Raw genomic sequence first — 22,828 nt, 5'->3', positions numbered from 1 at the left:
GAGATGTGTTAACTGACATAGTTTCATTGCAAAATCTCTTTGCTGCTGCTCTTGAAGGTGAATTGTATGAAACCATTCCTTGCTACCCTGAGGCTGTCTCCAACCCCAACCCCTCATCCTGCATTTTATCCGCAGTTGGCAACACTAGGGCAGAAAAAACCAGGGGGTCTTGCAGGACATTTCCTCTGTGATGGTTGGGGGCAAGAGATGGCTTGATTGGGATTCCAGGAATCTTCTCTGCAAGCATGACATAATTCAGTCCCTCAGTTGTGTCCGACTCTTTGCAACTGCATGGAATGCAGCACGCCAGGCCTCCCTGTCCATCACCAACTCCCAGAGTTCACCCAAACTCACATCCATCGAGTGGGTGATGCCATCCAACCATCTCATCCTCTGTTGTCCCCTTCTCCGCCTGCCTTCAATCTTTCCCAGCATCAAGGTCTTTTCCAATAAGTCAGTTCTTCGAATCAGGTGGCCAAAATTGGCTTCAACATCAGTCCTTCCAATGAATAGTCTGGACTGATTTCTTTTAGGATGGACTGGTCAGATCTCCTTGCAGTCCAAGGGATTCTCAAGAGTCTTCTCCAACACTACAGTTCAAAAGCATTAGTTCTTCAGGTCTCAGATTTCTTTATAGTCCAACTCTCACATCCATATATGACTACTGGAAAAACCATAGCTTTGACTACATGGACCTTTGTTGACAAAGTAATGTCTCTGCTTTTTTATATGCTGTCTAGGTTGATCATAACTTTTCTTCCAAGGAGCAAGCCTCTTTTAATTTCATGGCTGCAATCACCATCTGCAGTGATTTTAGAGCCCCCCCAAATAAAATCTGTCACTGTTTCCATATTCTTTAGAAAAAGTTGCTAAAAGACATGATCTTTGCATTGGAAACATTTGGATCTTAGTTCCAAAGAGAATCATCTGAGAATGATGCTGTGGATGGGTCTGAAGCCTGATGGAGAGTTCTCATACAAAGGATCGGATCGGCCTGGAGTTCAGATAAAAGATCACAGTAGCTAATTTAGATAGGAATGATAGCTTTCCAACTGGAGTAACAGATAAGTGCATCCAGAAACAGCTTCTTTAGGCAGTGAAGCCACAAATGGCTGCCTTCAGAGAGAAGAGGGAAATGGTAGAAGACAGAAGAATTTAGGTCAGCCAGAATGGGGCCCCAAAAAGTCAAGTCCAGAAATAATTTAACAGATAGGAATCCAAAGAATATGTGGTTTGCCTGACAAATGACATTCACTTTGGAAGTGAAAGTGAAATTGGAGAAAGCAAAATTGCTGCATAATGGGTCCTGGAGATTAAAGGGACATGATACCAGGGGAGAAGGGAGTCCTAAAGCCTTCCTAGTGAAGCATGGAAATACAGTGAATGGATCTTGGCCCCTAAAGGGTCAGGTGAAGCACACACAGATAATGGCTTAATACCAAGCAGCTCCAGAACAATGTTCATTAGCAGAGGGTCTCAAGCTCTTGACAAATATGCCTGGCCAGGCTCATGCCACCTCCTCTCCAACTGCTCATTCTCAGAGGAACTCTCACAGCACAGGGCCACTTAATCCAACAGTTAAGCCAAGGAAAAATGGAAAACTGCTTTTGCCCTGAATGCAAAGGGACCTCCAAAGGGCTGGATGGCATGGAATGGGGAAGAAATGATGCACATTAAAACTGAAGAAGGACCGTAGGACTGGCAGAACCTTGCCCTGGCAACATAACCATCCCTGGCCACTCGCAGGAGACACACGGACTTCTGCCCAGGGACATCGGGGCTTTATTCCTGGTCTGATGAATAGATTCTCCGTGAGACTGGTAGACCAGACACCCGATCTTTACGAGACTCACTTCATCCACTCTTAGGACAAGCGCAGTCACATCTATTGATCCCTTTCTTGTTCACAAAAATAAAGGCTTGCACAGCATTTTTGTCAGCACCAACTCCTCAATGAACCCTCACAGTCATTCTACAAAGGGTATGATTGGCTCTATCTTATGGAAGGGGAAACAGGCCCAGAAATGTGAAATGACTTGCCCAAGGGGTAGACCTATGTGGAATAAACAAGACTAGAACACAAATAATCCGATTCCGATGCAGGGCTCTTTGACCCCACGACCATCTGTTGAACAAGAGAGAAGCTCTGAGCACTGCTGCTAGGTTATAGCATATTATGGTAAAGAGCATGAGTTTTGGAATAAGCCAACTCAGTTGGAGAAGGCAATGGCACCCCACTCCAGTACTCTTGCCTGGAAAATCCCATGGATGGAGGAGCCTGGTAGGCTGTAGTCCATGGGGTCGCTAAGAGTTGGACACAACTGAGCGACTTCCTTTTCACTTTTCACTTTCATGCATTGGGGAAGGAAATGGCAACCCACTCCAGTGTTCTTGCCTGGAGAATCCCAGGGGTGGTGGGCTATGGGGTCTCACAAGAGTTGAACACAACTGAAGTGACTTAGCAGTAGCAGCAGCAGCAACTCAATTTCACGTTCCAACTTTGTGACTTTCTAGTAGTGTCACTTGGTCACGTGAGCTTTAGCATCTTGTTTATAAAATGAGGATCAAGATGACACCTTGGGCACAAGCTTACTGTGGATTCAACGTCCAGGAGTGTTTGGTGCATCACACAGCAAGTGCTTAATGAATGGAAACTTGTTCTCAGAGTCAGCCATGGGAATGTGTTGCTGGAAAACCTGATGGGAGTGATTAGGAGGGATGGCTTTGAAGTCAGATGACATGGGTTTGAATTCCAACTCTGCCATTTGGAAGATGAGTGAGCTTAAGAGAATTGTTTCACTTTTCTAAGTTTTATTTTCCTCATCTTAAAATGGGGTCAATACTTGTCTCCTATTATAGTTGTGAGAATTAAATGAGATACTTGAAGAATGCATGGCACACTGTGAGTGCAACAGAATTATTCTCCATTACTGCATTGTTTGATTGTGACTGTTTATTAACGATCAGGAAGAAGAGTCAGGGCCTCATTAAAGCGAACAGTTCCAGAAAACTAGTACCTACATCCACATGCAGAGAAGCCAAAGTTGTTGGTCTTATAATATGTGGTTGTTGAGACCTGAAGATTATTTTTTTTCAGTTCCCAGACCCGGGGCTGTATTTGCATTTCAGCATCATGTCAGTCTCAGCATTTTTCTTCTCTTCATCGGGCTTTGTAGTGAATAGTATCTCAGCACTGCCTGTAATGGCTATTTGGGGTTCCTCCCATCAACAAAGCTTCCCTGGTGGCTCAGATGGTAAAGCGTCTGTCTGCCTGTAAGGCGGGAGACCCAGGTTCGATCCCTGCGTGGGGAAGATCTCTTGGAGAAGGAAATGGCAAACCACTCCAATACTCCTGCCTAGAAAACTCCATGAACGGAGGAGCCTGGAAGGCTGTACAGTCCATGCAGTTGCAAAGGGTCGGACACGACTGAGCTACTTCACTTTCACTTTCCCATCAACAATGGGTTCTCATTTTCAATTCAGTCCATAAGTTCATTCACTCATTCCTTCCTTTCCTCTTCCATCCATTCACTTACCCATCTATATGTTTATCCTTCTATTCCACAAACATTTCTTGTACGTCTTCTTGGGTGCCAGGCTATGAATCAGATATGGCCATACCATTCTGGACCTGGTATTGTACTGGAGGACCTGAGGCTTGTGCATAAATCCCATAGTACAAGGAAGGATGAGGTAAGGGTCACTGCAGCGTTAGTGTTAGTTACTCAGTCATGTCCAACTCTTTGCGACCCCGTGGACTGTAAGAATGCCAGGCTCCTTTTGTTCATGGAATTCTCCAAGAATACTGGAGTGGGTAGCCATTTCCTTCTCCAAGGAATCTTCCCAACCCAGAGATCAAACCGGGGTCTCCTGCATAGCAGACAGATTCCTTACCAGGAGAGATGGTTAAAGTGTCAGGGAAAGAGAGCACACTGAGGGAACGTCTTCAGCAGTGTCAATCAACTCCAAGAGCCTCCCCTTGGTTAAATGCCAGAGATCATTTCACAGTTTATCTTTCTTTCTCTCTTCAAGATCCCAGAAATCCCTACCTCCTAGTCAATTTCTTAGTAACAACCTCTTTTCTTTTTTAAAAATAGTTGTGTTTATTTATTTATTGAGGTGTTATGGGTCTTCATGGCTGGGCAGGCTTTTCTCTAGTTTCAGCAAGCAGGGGCTACTCTCTAGCGGTGGTGTGCAGGCTTCTCGTTGCGGTGACTTCTCTTTTTGCAGAGCACAGACTCTGGGGTGCGAGAGCTCCAGCAGTTGCGGCTCCTGGACTCTAGAGGATAGGCTCAGTAGGTGTGGCTCGCGGGCTTAGCTGCTCTGAGGCGTGTGGGAGCTTCCCGGATCAGGGATTGAACCTGTGTCTCCCACATGGGTGGGCAGATCCTTTACCACTGAGCCACCAGAGAAGCCCTTTCTTTTTTTAATTTGTATTAAAATAGAGCTGATTTACAGTGTTGTGTTAGTTTCAGGTATACAGTAAAATATACATACGTACATATGTATACCTGAATATAGTTAGTACAGTTATACATATTAGTCACTCAGTCGTGTCCAACTCTTTGCAATCTCATGGACTGTAGCCTGTCAGGCTCCCCTGTCCATGGGATTCTCCAGGTGAGAATACTGGAGTGGGTTGCCATTCCCTTCTCCATGGTATCTTCCTATTATATATATAAGTTCTTTTTTAACATTCTCTTGAGAAGAGTTGACTCGTTGGAAAAGACTCTGATGCTGGGAGGGATTGGGGGCAGGAGGAGAAGGGGACGACCAAGGATGAGATGGCTGGATGGCATCATGGGCTCAATGGACGTGAGTCTGAGTGAATTCCGGGAGTTGGTGATGGACACGGAGGCCTGGCGTGAGTGCTGCAATTCATGGGGTCGCAAAGAGTCAGACACGACTGAGCGACTGAACTGAACTGAACATTCTCTTCTATTATAGGTTATTATAAGATGTCGAGTTTAGTTCTCTGAGCTATATAGTAGGTCTTTGTTACTTATCTACTTTATATACAGTAGTGTGTATATGTTAATCTCAAACTCCTAATTTATCCCTCTCCCCCCTCCCCTTCAGTAACCATAAATTTGTTTTCTAGGCCTGTGAGTCTATTTCTGTTTTGTACATACATTTCTTTGTATCCTTTTTCTTAGATTCCACACATAAATAATATGATATGATATTTGTCTTTCTCTGTCTAGCTTGCTTCATTCAGTATGATAATTTCTAGGCCCATTCATGTTGCTGCGAATGGCGTTATTTCATTCTTTTTTCTGGCTGAGTGGCATTCTGTTGTATATGTGCACCATGTCTTCTTTATCCATTCATCTATCTATGGACACTTGGGTGTAACAACCTCTCTTCTATCCTGGCAGAAAGTGCTTCCTTGTTCAGGTCAAAGCTAACTGTTGCAGTCACTCCATGGTGGGCCCAGCCTTTTCTTAACCAGTCTCAGTGAGAGAAAGAAAAACACTAGACCAGATCATGGGCTAGACACTCACATGTCTGAGCCTTGGCCAGAGGGGTGATGGGACCACTAAGTGAGACGAGGAATTCAGGAGCAGAGCGGGTTCGATGAGTGTGATGCGGGAAGAGACAGCGGAGTCATGAGTCTGTTGAGGTCCTGAGAGACATCCAGGTGGAGGGCTCCATGTAGAGCTGGATATTTGGGTCTGAAGCTCGAGGGAGATACTGATTTGCAAGTCATGATATGGGTACAGATATAATAGCAGCCATGTGAGCAGGTCCATAACCTAAGAAGAGGGTCCGCAGTGAGAAGAGAAGGAAATCCATGATGAATTCCCCAGGAACATGAGGACTGAAAGAGTGGGCAAAGGCAAAGCTTCCAGAGAAAGCTGCCAGCATGGGTGAATGGAACCAGTGAGACCAAAAGCCAAGATGGATGAATGCTGGTTCAGATGACCAAGAAGAGGATTCTAAGAAGAATGTGGTCAGCCTTGTCAAATCCTTCGGGTAGATCAACTAAGGTTAAGAACGAAAAGTTCATTGGGTTTGACAAATAGGCAGTGACTTCGGAGGTGGAGTGACAGAAGAAAGAGGTTGCGAAATGTGCACTATTTCAAGAAGATAATGATAGGATGCAAGCATAGAGGGATTCGCTTTGAAAAGACACTTCCCTTCCTAGGTGACAACAAGAGAGGAAATTACAATAGGAGAAAATACAGTTAATTTTGGAAGTGACTGGAAGGAATCTGGGGGAATTTATATGTGGTGGCCTTTACTTTGGGAAGTAAGAGATGCTTGGGATAGTGTGAGAATGGATGTAGGAGAGGACTTGAGGGGTTGGTGGTTTAGATGAAGTTTGTGAAGAATGGAAGAGGGGAAGGAATAAACATTGAGGTCAGGTGGGTGATTTTTCAAGGTCAGGATTTTAGAGGTAGATGTTCTTTGCTGTTTAGTCACTAAGTCACGTCTGACTCTTTTGCGATCCCATGGACTGTAGTCTGCCAGGCTCCTCTGTCCATGGGATTTCCCAGGCAAGAATAATCGAGTGGGTTGCCATTTCCTTCTCCAGAGGATCTTCCTGACCCAGGGATCCAACCCACGTCTCCTGCATTGGCAGGCAGGTTCTTTACTGCTGAGCCACCAGGGAAACCCAGAGGTAGATGTTGGCAAGTCATAAATGTAAGCTCCTGGAATGGAAGAGAAGGGTATGGAAATAGGTAAAACAAGACTTTGGAAGATGAGGTGCTTTACGCATCTTGAGGGCATCTGAAATGGTGGCAAGGGTGGGGGTGGAGAGTCAGGCTGTGAACCAATGCCAACAGACACCAAATCTGCATAGTGAGGGTCTGCTTCATGCCAGGCACTGGACACCCAGTAGGCACAGGTGATGAATTTGAAAATAGTCAGTGTGTGAGAGAGGTGGGTATAGGAGACATATAGCATAAGGCATAGTCTATGCAATGGTATCATTGTGACTTGTGGAGACACATGTCTTTGAACCACATGGGAATAGAAATTCCAATAAATGTCTTCGGGGGATGAGGAGAATGCTAACCACCTGGGTTGTGTGAGCTGTGTGTTTTAAGGTCATGGTGGTAACAATTGTGGACAGATGAACAGACGCCCCTGGAGAAGGCTGCAGAGAAGCAGATCATTAGGGACACCACGTGCCTAGCCATGTGTTAACTGCTTGAGTAACAACAGCGTTTGGCCCTGCTCTGAGGGTCCCTGGAACCTTTTCGAGCGCCCATCTGTGCTGCCAGACCTCGATGGGTTTACTGTTTCTCTCTGCCCTGTTGGCTAAGCCCTGCTCACACAGGGATAATGAAGGTCTCATTTGCCTCCAACAATATGGTGCCTTTCTGCATAATTTACATGTTTTCTTCAAGGCTCAGACACTAAGTAATGAAGTAACAAATTCTGGTGCAGGGTCTTGCTACTGAGACATGGAAACCCAGACTCGGTTTCTTTATTCTTCTGTGGCTCCTCCCCAGCACAAGCCTGGGAAGATGTATCTCAGTCCCTGTCTTGGCAGGCACGTGTCAAAGAGAGAACTTGGACTTCTCAGGATGACTGGCTGCATGTAAATGCTAGCTTTATGTGGCTGTCACCTCTTGAAATTCAGTAGCAGTCGGTTGATTTATAAATACTGCTCTGAGATGAGATTTTGTTTCTAATTTGTAATAATATTAACGACCACTTATTGAGCACTTATAGGGGTCAGCCACTGTGCTAAGGATTTATGTGAAGCATTTTTTAAAAATCTGCACAGCAGCAGATAAAATAGGTGCTTTTTTCACTTTTCTTTTTCAAGGAAGCTGAGGGAAAATCGGTTATCCATGGACACAGCTCCTGATGGAGCAGGATCACACCCAGAGCTTGTGCTCTTGGTCACCACCTCACCTCTTCCTTAGACTTTCTAGCCCCCCCGTCATCTGCCATCAGTGTATTCACAGTGTTTCAGGTCTCACGTTTATTCATTTGGCCATCTTTCACTGAGCACCAAATCTGCTCTAGAGGTCATGGGAAGTCATGACCTCAAGTAGTTGAGGATTGCTAGAATGTAAACTAAGGCAAGAGGACTTCCCTGGTGGCTCAGTGGTAAAGAATCTGCTTGCAATGCAGGAGACTCTTGTTCAATCCCTGGGTTGGGAAGATGCCCTGGAGGCAGGCACGGCAACCCACTGCAGTATTCTTGCCTGGAGAATCCCCATGGACAGAGGAGCCTGGTGGGCCACAATCCATAGGGTTGCAAAGAGTCAGACACGCCTGAAGTGACTGAGCGTGTATGCACACAAACTAAGGCCAAGAGCAGGGGGTCTCTGATACTCAGGGTGAGGACAGGAGCCAGTTCACAGAGGGCCGTGTGGCCACATTCAAGAGTTTGGGCTCTCAGGTAACGGGAAGACAATTTGAGGAATCAAGTAGTGGAGTGAACATCATGCAGACAGATACTCATCACTCACCTCCTGCTTGTCAGATATTAAGGGGGGCGATGGTGTAGGACGTAGGGTGAGGCATATCAGGTGCCTAGAATTTAACTCAGAGTACGTGCTTCCTTAAATTTTGTGCCCTAGATGCCTGGCTGTCTCACCCTAGTCCGGGCCTTGGAGGGAGCTACCGGGGACTGAAGGATGAACATGACTTGGATCTGCACCCTTAAAATGTGATGAACTATGGGGAGGAGAGAGGACTGGACAAAGTTCCAACTGACCACTCACATAGGGCGTTGCATGATTGCCTACACCACACACTCCTACACTGCAACTGTAGGAGTATTGCACGTCATCAGTGTTCCTGTTGGAGACGAGTCCTGATGACATCCATGTCCTTCTGTCACCCTCTCAATCACCATCACCAGTTTGCATTCCTAAAAGTGTTTTGCAAGTCTCCTCAAGTAAGTGGTGGGTGTTGACTACTTCCACTGATTTTTTTCCTGCTGTCTACTTCCACGGACTTTTTCCTGTTGTCTGGGTACCAACCTCTGGTACACTAGGCCTAGAAATTCCTGCAGTATAGATTCATCTTGGAGACTTCCCTCGCGGTCCAGTGGCTGAGATTCTGTGCTCCCAATACAGAGGACCTAGATTCAATCCCTGGTTGGGGAACTAGATCCCACATGCCACAGTTAAGAGTTCACATGCTGTGACTAACGATCCTGCGTGCTGCAACAAAGATTGACGATCCCACGTGCTACAGCTGAGACCCAGTGCAGCCAAATAAATGAGTATTAGATATAGGTTCATCTTGTATCACCAAGATGCAGGATTCAAAGTCAAGCTAGATAACTGTTCAACTGAGTGGGGTGAGAGTAGGATGGCGGAGCAGCCCCTATATTTTTCTAAGTTTTAGAATCCAAGACTGGGGATCCTTCAGATCTCCCCATTCTTTTGACTTGGACTCTGTGAGTTCAAAATCTAGTCCATTGCTCTTTCACAGTTCACACACAGTTCAGTCGCTTAGTCATACCTGACTCTTTGCGACCCCATGAACCGCAGCACGCCAGGCCTCCCTGTCTATCACCAACTCCCGGAGTTCACCCAAACTCATGTCCATTGAGTCAGTGATGCCATCCAACCATCTCATCCTCTGTCGTCCCCTTCTCCTCCCGCCTTCAATCTTTTCCAGCATCAGGGTCTTTTCCAATGAGTCAGCTCTTCGCATCAGGTGGCCAAAGTATTGGAGTTTCAGCTTCAACATCAGTCCTTCCAGTGAACACTCAGGACTGATCTCCTTTAGAATGGACTGGTTGGATCTCCTTGCAGTCCAAGGGACTCTCAAGAGTCTTTTCCAACACCACAGTTCAAAAGCATCAATTCTTCAGCGCTCAGTTTTCTTTATAGTCCAGCTCTCACATCCATACATGACCACTGGAAAAACCATAGCCTTGACTAGACAGACCTTTGCTGACAAAGTAATGTCTCTGCTTTTTAATATGCTGTCTAAGTTGGTCATAACTTTCCTTCCAAGGAGTAAGCATTTTTTAATTTCATGGCTGCAATCACCATCTGCAGTGATTTTTGAGCCCCAAAATATAAAGTCAGCCACTGTTTCCACTGTTTCCCCATCTATTTCCCATGAAGTGATGGGACCAGATGCCATGATCTTCGTTTTCTGAATGTTGAGCTTTAAGCCAACTTTTTCACTCTCCTCTTTCACTTTCATCAAGAGGCTCTTTAGTTCTTCTTCACTTTCTGCCATAAGGGTGGTGTCATCTGCTCTTTAGGAATTATAAACAAGTTTATCCTAAATAAAGAGAAGCTGTCACTCCAGGTCACCTCTGCCTCCACGTCTTCAACTCCAGTAATTCCTAATGGTTTGGCCTTATATTATTACTATGGTTGTCATTCAGTTGCTAAGTTGTGTCCGACTCTATGCAGCCCCATGAACTGCAGCACACCTGGCTTCCCTGTCCTTCACCATCTCCCGGAGTTTGCTCAAACTCATGTCCACTGAGATGATGATGTCATCCAACCATCTCATCCTTTGTCATCCCCTTCTCCTCTTGCCTTCAATCTTTCCCAGTATCAGGTTAGTTTTTTTTTTTTTTCCCAATGAGTCAGCTCTTTGCATCAGGTGACCAAAGTATTGGAGCTTGAGCATCAGTCCTTCCAATGAATATTTAGGTTAGATTTCTTTTAGGATCGACAGGTTTGATCTCCTTGCTCTTCAAGGGACTCACAAGAGTCTTCTCCAGCACCACAGTTTGAAAGCATCAGTTATTTGGAGTGTGGATTAAATGGCCAAAGAGAAAAACTGCGTTAAGTTCCTAGAGGGGAGGGGACACTGTTGGCACAAAACAGGAGTCGCTGTGGAGTGGAATGTGAAATACAGTCCTTGCAGACTCAATACGCTAAGGCTGACCCAGAGAGACAGAGACTGTTCTGGCACTATCTGCCTGAGAAAAGTCAGCTCAGTGGGGACACAAGAGGGTGCTCACCTAGGCTAAGACAACAGACCCATGAGGGCCGGGTTCTCTTGAGGAGGGGGTCAGTTTTACTGTCAACTGGATGATGGGGAGTGGCACAGTTCAGCAGAAAGGGCGCTGGTCTCTGGGACTTCCCTGGTGGTCCAGTGGTTAAGACTCTATGCCCAATGCAGGGGGCACGGGTTCAATTCCTGTGGGGAAATAAGATCCCACATGCCCCCTGGTACAGCCTAGAAAAGGGTGAGAGGAGCACTGGTCTGGGAGACGAGAAGCTTAGTTCAAGGCTAGCTCTCCTCCCATCCCAGGGCAAGTAACTTGGCTGCCCTGGATTTTTCTTCACTTCAGAATGACTAGCTGATCACTCATATTGCTTCCAGCTCATAGATTTCCCATTCTATGAATGCTCGGGAAAAAAAAGGAAAACATCACCCCATCTGGCTCCCACCTTCCAGAGAATGACTTGCGGAGCTGTCGCTCTTTGGGGACAGATGGTAGGCAGGTCTGTTTCCATATTTGGTGTGATGTAAGGAGGAAGCAAAGAAAATAATGATGTCTGAGCCAACTTACCCGGGCAGGCTGGCTCCTTACCCAGCCACCCTGACCAGCTGTTTACCCTGTGTGGTTTGTCCTGGGGCCCCTCAGTGTCTGGTACCTGACCCACCCTCCCCAATCAAACTGGCTATTTCCAAAATTATTCCCCAGGGGACCCTACCTGTTTGAGGACTCTCTCTCTCTCTCTTTTTTTTTTTTTTTTGATGCTTTCAACTGTTGCTCTCACGGTCCTCAGTCCTAGAGGTCTTCATTGAAAGCAACCAAGCATGTAACACTTCAGAAGAAATGTTGCCACAAGATATTTAACACTGCAAATCCTCTCTCTGGGCACAGCTTCTGTCTTTCCACTGCACTCCGAGTCTGCAGTGCCCAGTAATAAAAAGAGCAGGGGCTTTGGAGCACAATACGTATATGGGGCCCTGGGCAGAGCCTGTTTTCTTCTCAGTACGGAGAGGGTAATAGCACATACCTGGATGAGCGTGGATGAGAGGATGAAAGAGAGGATGGTAGAGAAACACCCAGGGTCTTAGAAAGAACGTGCGAGTTCCTTCCTTTTCTGCTTGCGGTGGCCACTTAGTTGAGTCCTCGAAATTATTCCATGCTAGATGATGTCAGTTGTGAGAACTCTTACCTTCTGCTGTGTCTGGTTTAAGCATGGGTAAGTGACCTAATTCTGGCTGATGCATGAGGGGAAGCCTGTTGAGAAGGCTTGTGGGAAAGGTTTCCTTTCTCCGAATGAGAGACCTAAGAAGGAGACAGTCCCTGTTTTCCTCTGGATAAGGTGCTCTTTGAGGGTGACCTCTGTAATCCCTGCAGCCATTTTGCTGCCAGCCGGAGGATAAAGCCAGTATGCGCTGTGTAGGGCAGAGCCCCTGGGGTGTAAGAGCGCCCTCTCAGCTCTCCTCTGGTGACGCTCTGCCTCTGGACTTCTCGTTACGTGGTGGGCTAACTCGCATATTTCCTCACCATTTAAGCTAATTTGATTTAGGCTGTTCTGTTCCTCTCAGCTGAGGGCATCCAAATCGCTAAACCTCTCATCATGGGCCCCTCCTCTTAATTATCAATTCTTCAAATTCCCATGGCCCATTTCCATTTCCCCCTACCGTTCCTCTTGCACTATAGCCCAGCTGGGCTCCTGAGCCAGCTTTTCCAAGAGTAGGACCCTTCCTGCCCACACTTATGAACTGACATGTGGCTGTTTCTACCTAAACAAGCCCTGGTGCTATTTTTTTGCCCCTAATCTCCAAGGCTGCAAAGTATTGCTGGAAAGATATATTAATGTCCAGCAGCCATATTCTAGGTCTATGCTTGCTTTCTTTCTGGGGCCTTGGCTTCCAGTCAATCTAAGTGCCCAGGGACTGAACCGGGGTGTCCTGCATGACAGGCAGATTCTTTACCATTTGAGCCACCAAGGAAGCCCCTTGCTATTTCCACCTCTGCACAATTGCTCATCATGTTCCTCCCAGATGATATACCCTTTCTCTCTCTCCTAGAGCAAGGTTTCCCATCCTTCCAGGCCAATCCCAAATCCTTACAGTGAGATGCAAATGCAACCCCCTCAGAACCCCTGTCATGTTGCATCTTTCTTTAAATCCAGGTCAATGTCCTAATATAGATTTTTGTTGATTTCCTTTATATTCCCTAGTAGGCCCTGGTCTCCTTAGACAAGCTTTGCTTCATATGAAGAGCCACACAAATCTAAATAAAGAGAGAAACAAAGAATAAAGATAAAAGGTTCAGGTTTTAAATCAGCCAGACTCTAGTTTGAAGATGAGCTGTGCTACTTAATAAGTAAGGGAAATAAGGAAAATTATTTAACTCTGTGCCACAATGTTTATCTGAAGTTGGGCTTAATAATACCTACCTAAGGCAGTGGAAACAGTGTCAGACTTTACTCTGGGGGGCTCCAAAATCACTGCAGATGGTGATTGCAGCCATGAAATTAAAAGATGCTTACTCCTTGGAAGGAAAGTTATGACCAACCTAGATAGCATATTGAAAAGCAGAGACATTACTTTGCCAACAAAGGTCCATCTAGTCAAGGCTATGGTATTTCCAGTGGTCATGTATGGATGTGAGAGTTGGACTGTGAAGAAAGCTGAGCACCAGAGAATTGATGGTTTTGAACTGTGGTGTTGGAGAAGACTCTTGAGAGTCCCATGGACTGCAAGGAGATCCAACTAGTCCATCCTAAAGGAGATCAGTCCCAGGTGTTCATTGGAAGGAATGATGCTAAAGCTGAAACTGCAGTACTTTGGCCACCTCACGTGAAGAACTGACTCGTTGGAAAAGACTCTGATGCTGGGAGGGGTTGGGGGCAGGAGGAGAAGCGGACGACAGAGGATGAAATGGCTGGATGGCATCACAGCCTCGATGGACGTGAGTTTGAGTGAACTCCAGGAGTTGGCAATGGACAGGGAGGCCTGGCGTGCTGTGATTCATGGAGTCACAAAGAGTCGGACATAACTGAGCAACTGAACTGAACTGAAGGCAATTAAAATCACTATATAATTATATTAAAATGCTGGACACATAGTAGGCCCTCAATATTACTTCTTTTCAGCATAAATTAGAGAGAATATGTCCTTATTTTGCTAGCCAAATATGTCTGAGTACACAAATTCTTTTTCCTTTGATATCAAGTAATCTATAATATTGCGCCTCCCAGGTGGTGTTAGTGATAGCACCCAGCTGCCAGTGGAGGAGACAGAAGAGATGCAGGTTTGCTCTCTGGGTTGGGAAGATCCCCTGGAGGACGAACTACAACTCTCTCCAGTATTCAGAATTCCAGAATTACACAGACAGAGGAGGCTGCCGGGTTACAGTCCATAGGGTCACAAAGAGTCAGACAAGACTGAGCGACTTAGTACATACAAGCAATCTATATTTTAAGAAACTAAATTCATATTGGCAACATTCAAATAAAAATAAAATGCTTCTGGACTTCCCTGGTAGCCCAGTGGTTAAGAATCTGCCTGCCAATGCAGGGGACATGGGTTTGATTTCCTGCTCTGGGAAGATTCCACATGCTTTGGGGCCTCTAATCCTTGTGTGCCACAACTACTGAGCCCAAGCTTTCGAGCCTCTGCTCTGCAACAAGAGAAGCCACCACAGCTGGGGAGTAGCCCCTGGTCTCTGCAGCTAGAGAAAGCCCACGCACAGCAATGAAGACCCAGCACAGTCATAAATAAAATTCAGTAAAATAAATAAATTAAATACTTCTATATGCTCACTCCTTGGAAGAAAAGTTATGACCAACCTAGATAGCATATTCAAAAGCAGAGACATTACTTTGCCAGCAAAGGTCCATCTAGTCAAGGCTATGGTTTTTCCAGCGGTCATGTATGGATGTGAGAGTTGGACTGTGAAGAAAGCTGAGCGCCGAAGAATTGATGCTTTTGAACTGTGGTGTTGGAGAAGACTCTTGAGAGTCCCTTGGACTACAAGGAGATCCAACCAGTCCATTCTGAAGGAGATCAGCCCTGGGATTTCTTTGGAAGGAATGATGCTAAAGCTGAAACTCCAGTACTTTGGCCACCTCATGCGAAGAGCTGACTCATTGGAAAAGACTCTGATGCTGGGAGGGATTGGGGGCAGGAAGAGAAGGGGACAACCGAGGATGAGATGGCTGGATGGCATCACTGACTCAATGGACGTGAGTCTGAGTGAACTCCAGGAGTTGGTGATGGACAGGGAGGCCTGGCGTGCTGCGATTCATGGGGTCACAAAGAGTCAGACATGACTGAGTGACTGAACTGAACTGAACTGATACCCTCTGCCCATCACATGGAGGTTGACATAAAATCAGTATTCATTTCACATGTTCTGCTGGCCAACTCTGTGATGCACGAAATGATGTATAGATCAACTGAATATCAGTTTACTCACCAAGTCGTATCTGACTCTTTGTGACCCCGTGGACTGCAGCAGGCCACTCTTCCCCGTCCGTCACCAACTCCCAGAGCCTACTCAAACTCAGGTCCATCACGTCAGTGATACCATCCAGCCATCTCATCCTCTGCCCTCCCCTTCTCCCACCTTCAGTCTTTCCCAGCATCAGGGTCTTTTCCAATGAGTTGGTTCTTCACATTAGGTAGCCAGAGTACTGGAGTTTCAGCTTCAGCATCAGTCCTTCCAATGAATATTCAGGACTGATTTCCTTTAGGATGAACTGGTTGGATCTCCTTGCAGTCCAAGGGACTCTCAAGAGTCTTCTTCAACACCACAGTTCAAAAGCATCAATTCTTCGGTGCTCAGCTTTCCTTATAGTCCAACTCTCACATCCATACATGACTACTGGGAAAACCATAGCTTTGCTTAGATGGACCTTTGCTGGTAAAGTAATGTCTCTGCTTTTTAAGATGCTGTCTAACTTTTCTTCCAAGGAGCAAGTGTCTTTTAATTTCAAGGCTGCAGTCACCATCTGCAGTGATTTTGGAGCCCCCAAAATGGTCTGACACTGTTTCCATTGTTTCCCTATCTATTTGCCACGCAGTGATGGGACCAGGTGCCATGATCTTAGTTTTCTGAATGTTGAGTTTTAAGCGAACTTTTTCACTCTCCTCTTTCACTTTCATCAGCTGAATATGGAACTAGTCTTTTGCCCTACCATTCCTCATCATAATTCTTTGAACATGAGGGCGCTCATAGATAGTAAATGCTTCCACATGGTGGATTGCCTCACTCAGATGTTTATATCTTCTTTCCAACAGATAAAAGCAGAAGGGACTAAAACATTTTAAGAATCCTTCCTGTTACTATATTGAGTGGTTCTTAAACTTTTGTGGGAATAATAATGAATTTGGGTTTCTATTTGGGCACATTCCTAACCTCACCCTGAGATTCTGCTTGGTAGGCATAGATGTGGCCCAGGACCCTGCATCTTTAACAAGCATCCAATCTGATCACGATTTAGATGAGAAACATTGAATGCTGTGTTAGAAACTGTGGCAGGGAACTGGATTCTCAAAGGAGAGGGCACAAGATGACATTGAAGCAGGCATGACTAATAACCCAAGCAATTCACTGGATCTCAGTAGATGGACTCAATAGTCTTACAAGTAAGGTGGGAACCAGGTATCTTATGCCAAAAGAAGCATTCCTGTGGTGTGGAAGATTCCAAAGGGAATGGGTCAAAAATAATAAAAGCTTTGGCCCCAATCTCAGGATACGCTAAATCTCTAGTTCTATTCTGAAGACCAGAATGGTCTATGGACTACCTAGAGGTGAAATGGGCAGGTAAGCTTGGTGGGAAAGAAGGTGATCTCAGCCACCAAGGTCTGGAAACTCAACAGTTTTCTATGTCAAAAAAGATAGTTCTTTGTTCATTTCCTTTTTGACCTCCCTTATTATTTTGTATAGTTCCTGTTGAAAATGTCAGCCTAGTTTGGGAGAATAGCCTTAGGTGATGTCAGTTACCGGAGAGGTGGGAATTAAGTGACCACCACTATTCCTTTTATCCAGTGCCTTTATACACATTGGGGCTTCCCTGATGGCTCAGTTGGTAAAGAATCCGCCTGCAATGCAGGACACCCCGGTTCGACTCCTGGGTTGGGAAGATCCGTTGGAGAAGGGATTGACTACTCACTCCAGTATTCTTGGGATTCCCTTGTGGCTTAGCTGGTAAAGAATCCGCTTGCAATGTGGGAGACCTGGGTTCGATCCCTGGGTTGCGAAGATCCCTTGGAGAAGGGAAAGGCTACCCACTCTAGTATTCTGGCCTAACGAGTTTCATGGACTATATAATACAGTCCATGGGGTCACAAAGAGTCCAACAGGACTGAGCAACTTTCACTTTCACCTTATACACATTACCTCCAATTTTCACAAGCATATGATAAAATAGATGTTCACAGTCGATGTTTTATTTTGGATGAGGAGTGAAAGTATCAGAGAGGTTAAGCAATTTGCCTGGGACCACACAGCAAAGAAGGTGAAACTCAACACGCACAGGGTGAGCGCTTCTTACCAAAAGTTCTCCTGATGCCTCCTCATGCCTGCTCCCTGGAAGGCGTCATCCTTCAGTGGCCAGGAACACCTCTCCTAGGACCCACCATTCCAGCCTTGCCAGGCACCTGGCAGAGAAAGTGATTTCTGAAGCAGAGGAAAACCCAGGAAGATTGCTCAGTTCCTGGGCGGGCTGCTTCCCAGCCGGGGATGACAGTTAATCTTGAAAATCAATTCCGTGCCTGCTCTCTCTCCACAGACACTCCCCAGGGTAGGCCACGGCTCCTCTCACTGCTGTTAAACAGCATGAGACGTGGTTGCCAGCATGAGGAGGTCAGGGGCAACTGTGTGCTGGGCCTTGGGACATGCACAGAGCACTCGCTGCGGGGCTCATAGGTGCCGCCTTCAGATGCAGCGGCAGGCAGGGGGTGGGCAGACAAGACGTGAGCCCGGCCCTTCCACCTGTGCATGAGCAGAACTGGCTCCCTCCGTCAACCTCGCTCTCTCACAGCCCAGGCACTGGCTCTTTTGGCTTTGTGACAAAGCTGTCCTTCTTCAGATGCTTTCTGGACTGTGGTCCTTTGACTTCCGAGACTTCTCCAAATATGGACAAGGCTGACCCATGGGTGATGGCCCACCATGGATCTGGGGTCCTCTGAGTGTGGTCCTGTGGTTTCTGATGTCTCACCATCATGTCTTCTCAAGACCACAGTCGTACTACACTGCTCCAGGATGAGTGGCCTGCACTAACTAGATCATGCTAGAATCTTCTGCTAAACTCCAAAAGGCAGACAGGATGTACCACTTTTTGAAAGAATTGGTTTTTACCACATAAGGCCCAGGAGTGGGGTTGTATGAGGACTATTTCCCTAAATGGCAGAGTGGACACTGCCAAAATGTCTTCACATGTGGGTTGGGCAGTGGGGAGGGGCTGATAGAGCCCTGGTGCCATGCTTCCCCGAGGTTCTGGTGAAAAGATGGTTTCTTTAAGCCTGAGTTATCTGGGGATCTCAGCCACCCTAGAGAGAAAAACCACACAGTCCCTCCTTTCTAACAATCCCAGAATGGTAGAGGGAGTGGGGCCCTGTGCTCAGGTCTAGAAAATTTGGACTGAAGTGAAGTTTCTGGAGAGAGGCTACATGTGGTGGAATCCCAGTTCTGCCGTTTCATAAATGTGTGATCTTGGGCAACTCACTTGATTTCCCTGAGCCTCGATTTTCTCATCTGAAAAGTGGGTAATGACTCATGAATCCAAAAAGTTTGTACTAAGCAGTGAGCAAGTACTGTTCTAGATATGAGGGGTACGGTGGTAAATGAGATAGATGAGGTCTTAGGGGCTGATGATAACTCTGGGGACCAATGCGACAGTGAAGGAAACAGATGGCTAACAAAGGAGATGTGGCATGTGTATACAGCAGGGGATTACTCAGCCATAAAAAGGAACAAAATTGTGTCATTTGCAGAGATGTGGATAGACTTAGAGCCTGTCATACAGAGCGAAGTCAGAAAGAGACACACTAATATCATATATTAACACATATAGGTGGAATCTAGGAAAATGGTACAGATGAGCCTATTTGCAAAGCAGAAATAGAGACAGAGAGGTAGAGAACAAGTGTATGGACACCAAGTGGGGAAAGATGGGGGTGGAATGAACTGGGAGGTTAGAATGGACATATATACACTGCTGTGCATAAAAGAGCTAACTAATGAGAACCTACTGTATGGCTCAGGGTACTCTACTCAGTGCCTGTGGTGACTTAAATGGCAAGGAAATCTGAAAAATAGGGAGTATATGTATATGTACAGCTGATTCACTTTGCTGTATAGCAGAAAATAACACAACATGTAAAGCAACTATACTCCAGGAACGTTTTTGTAAAAAGAATTATACAAGAAAATTTTATGTAGTTTTGAGTATCCTAAAGGAAAAAAATAGTATAATGTGATGACTAAGGGGGCTACTTTAGATTGGGGTGAGTTAGGAATGACCTGTCTGAAAAGGTGACATCTGAATGAGATCTGAATGACAAGAATGAACGGCTATGCCAGCACCTGAAGTTGGGCTGTGAGAGGGTAGAACTTCAGGCGGATGGGACAGTCTGGACAAAGGCTCAGAAGTAGGTACTTGTTTGATCAACTCAGGGAGCTAGAGGTCTGAAAGGTGCCCAGTGTGGCTGAGAGAAACAAGAAATGGGGAAAGTGGTAGAGGAGGTCAGAAAGTAAGCAAGGGCCAAATCTTTGGGGGATCTCACAGGCTGCGGTAAGGAACGTATATCTCATTTCCGCATGATGGAAAACTAGAGGGTTTTAAGCAAATGAATGGCATGGCCTCTCCAGCAGTAGCAATATCCCTCTGGCAGCTGGTAGACAATAAATTGGTGAGGCAGGGGCAAGAGTAGAAGTACGAAGATCAGCTTGTGCTGTTGCAGGAGTCTGGGTAATCAGTTGCTCTGATTTAGATTATGGTGGAGATAAAGAGAAGATGTCAGATTCAGATGATTTTGTGGGTAGTGCTGGTAGAATTTAAGGATTAGCTGAGAGAGAGCAGGAAAGAGGGAACCCAGGATGGCACCCGGTTTTTGGAGCTGCCTCATAGTCATCTGATGAGGATTGACCTAGATAACGGATGGCTAGTACTTAGCACAGTGCCAGGAACTTAGTAAAGTGTCCATGCCTTCTCATCATCTTCGTTATTCCTGGTCTTGGCTCTGGGACTGATGCTCAGCTGAACTCTGGGTCAGTGCCTCTCTGGTGCTCAGGTTCTGTATCTGTAGAGTAGATGGCCAAATGTCCATTCATCCACTTCACAGATATTTATTGGACTTCTATGAAGCACCAGGATTCATGCTGAGTACCTGGCTTGGAGAATTTTGAGCATTACTTTACTACCATGTGAGATGAGTGCAATTGTGTGGTAGTTTGAACATTCTTTGGCATTGCCTTTCTTTGGAATTGGAATGAAAACTGACCTTTTCCAGTCCTGTGGCCACTGCTGAGTTTTCCAAATTTGCTGGCATATTGAGTGCAGCACTTTCACAGCATCATCTTTCAGGATTTGAAACAGCTCAACTGGAATTCCATCACCTCCACTAGCTTTGTTCGTAGTGATGCTTTCTAAGGCCCACTTGACTTCACATTCCAAAATGTCTGGCTCTAGATGAGTGATCACACCATCATGATTATCTGGGTCACGAAGATCTTTTTTGTACAGTTCTTCTGTGTATTCTTGCCACCTCTTCTTAATATCTTCTGCTTCTGTTGGGTCCATACCATTTCTGTCCTTTACTGAGCCGACCTTTGCACGAAATGTTCCCTTTGTATCTCTCATTTTCTTGAAGAGATCTGTAGTCTTTCCCATTCTGTTCTTTTCCTCTATTTCTTTGCATTGATTGCTGAAAAAGGCTTTTTTATCTCTTCTTGCTATTCTCTGGAACTCAGCATTCAGATGCTTATATCTTTCCTTTTCTCCTTTGCTTTTTGCCTCTCTTCTTTTCACAGCTATTTGTAAGGCCACCCCAGACAGCCATTTTGCTTGTTTGCATTTCTTTCCCATGGGGATGGTCTTGATCCCTGTTTCCTGTACAATGTCACGAACCTCATTCCATAGTTCATCAGGCACTCTATCTATCAGATCTAGGCCCTTAAATCTATTTCTCACTTCCACTGTATATCATAAGGGATTTGATTTAGGTCATACCTGAATGATCTAGTGGTTTTCCCTACTTTCTTCAATTTGAGTCTGAATTTGGTAATAAGGAGTTCATGATCTGAGCCACAGTCAGCTCCTGGTCTTGTTTTTGTTGACTGTATAGAGCTTCTCCATCTTTGGCTGCAAAGAATATAATCAATCTGGTTTCAGTGTTGATCATGTGGTGATGTCCATGTGTAGAGTCTTCTCTTCCTGATGTTCAAGCTGGTTTTAGAAAAGGCAGAGGAACCAGAGATCAAATTGCCAACATCTGCTGGATCATGGAAAAAGCAAGAGAGTTCCAGAAAAACATCTATTTCTGCTCTGTTGACTATGCCAAAGCCTTTGACTGTGTGGATCACAATAAACTGTGGAAAATTCTGAAAGAGTTGGGAATACCAGACCACCTGACCTGCCTCTCGAGAAACCTGTACACAGGTCAGGAAGCAGCAGTTAGAACTGGACATGGAACAACAGACTGGTTCCAAATAGGAAAAGGAGTACGTCAAGGCTGTATAGTGTCACCCTGCTTATTTAACTTCTATGCAGAGTACATCATGAGAAACGCTGGAGTGGAAGAAACACAAGCTGGAATCAAGATTGCTGGAAGAAATATCAGTAACCTCAGATATGCAGATGACACCACCCTTAGGGCAGAAAGTGAAGAGGAACTAAAAAGCCTCTTGATGAAAGTGAAAGAGGAGAGTGAAAAAGTTGGCTTAAAGCTTAACAGTCAGAAAACGAAGATCATGGCATCTGGTCCCATCACTTCATGGGAAATAGATGGGGAAACAGTGGAAACAGTGTCAGACTTTATTTTTTGGGCTCCAAAATCACTGCAGATGGTGACTGCAGCCATGAAATTAAAAAATGCTTACTCCTTGGAAGAAAAGTTATGACCAACCTAGATAGTATATTCAAAAGCAGAGATGTTACTTTGCCGACTAAGGTCTGTCTAGTCAAGGCTATGGTTTTTCCTGTGGTCATGTATGAATGTGAGAGTTGGACTGTGAAGAAGGCTGAGCGCCAAAGAATTGATGCTTTTGAACTGTGGTGTTGGAGAAGACTCTTGAGAGTCCCTTGGACTGCAAGGAGATCCAACCAGTCCATTCTGAAGGAGATCAGCCCTGGGATTTCTTTGGAGGGAATGATGCTAAAGCTGAAACTCCAGTACTTTGGCCACCTCATGCGAAGAATTGACTCATTGGAAAAGACTCTGATGCTGGGAGGGATTGGGGGCAGGAGGAGAAGGGGACGACAGAGGATGAGATGGCTGGATGGCATCACTGACTCGACGGATGTGAGTGTGAGTGAACTCTAGGAGTTGGTGATGGACAGGGAGGCCTGGCGTGCTGCGATTCATGGGGTCGCAAAGAGTCAGACACGGCTGAGTGAATGAATTGAACTGAACTGAACTGAACTGAACCAGTGATATAGGGTGAAGAAGACCAAACAGTATCTGTCTTGTAGAACTTGCAGTAGAGTGGAGAAGGCACTATGAACAGGAGTTGGCAGTCCTTGGGAAGGTCAGGAAGGAGCTGATGGTAGCCAGGCCTTGTCCAGTTGTGTGTCCAGGGAAGTCTTCCTGGAGCTCTCTCAAAGCTTTGTAGTCACTGATTTGAGTGCCATCCTGTGGGCTCTTCTTGCCTTAATAAAGAATGTGGTTGAAACTTGTCTTTTGCTCTGGAGACTTCAGTGTCCAAGAAATCTGTGCCAGGTCTTCTTTCTTGCAGCAGAGAAAT

The sequence above is a fragment of the Capricornis sumatraensis genome, chromosome 6 (assembly GCF_032405125.1).
Source record: "Capricornis sumatraensis isolate serow.1 chromosome 6, serow.2, whole genome shotgun sequence".
Classification (NCBI taxonomy): domain Eukaryota; kingdom Metazoa; phylum Chordata; class Mammalia; order Artiodactyla; family Bovidae; genus Capricornis; species Capricornis sumatraensis.
The sequence above is the reverse complement of the archived record's forward strand: the minus strand, read 5'-3'. Positions refer to the sequence as shown.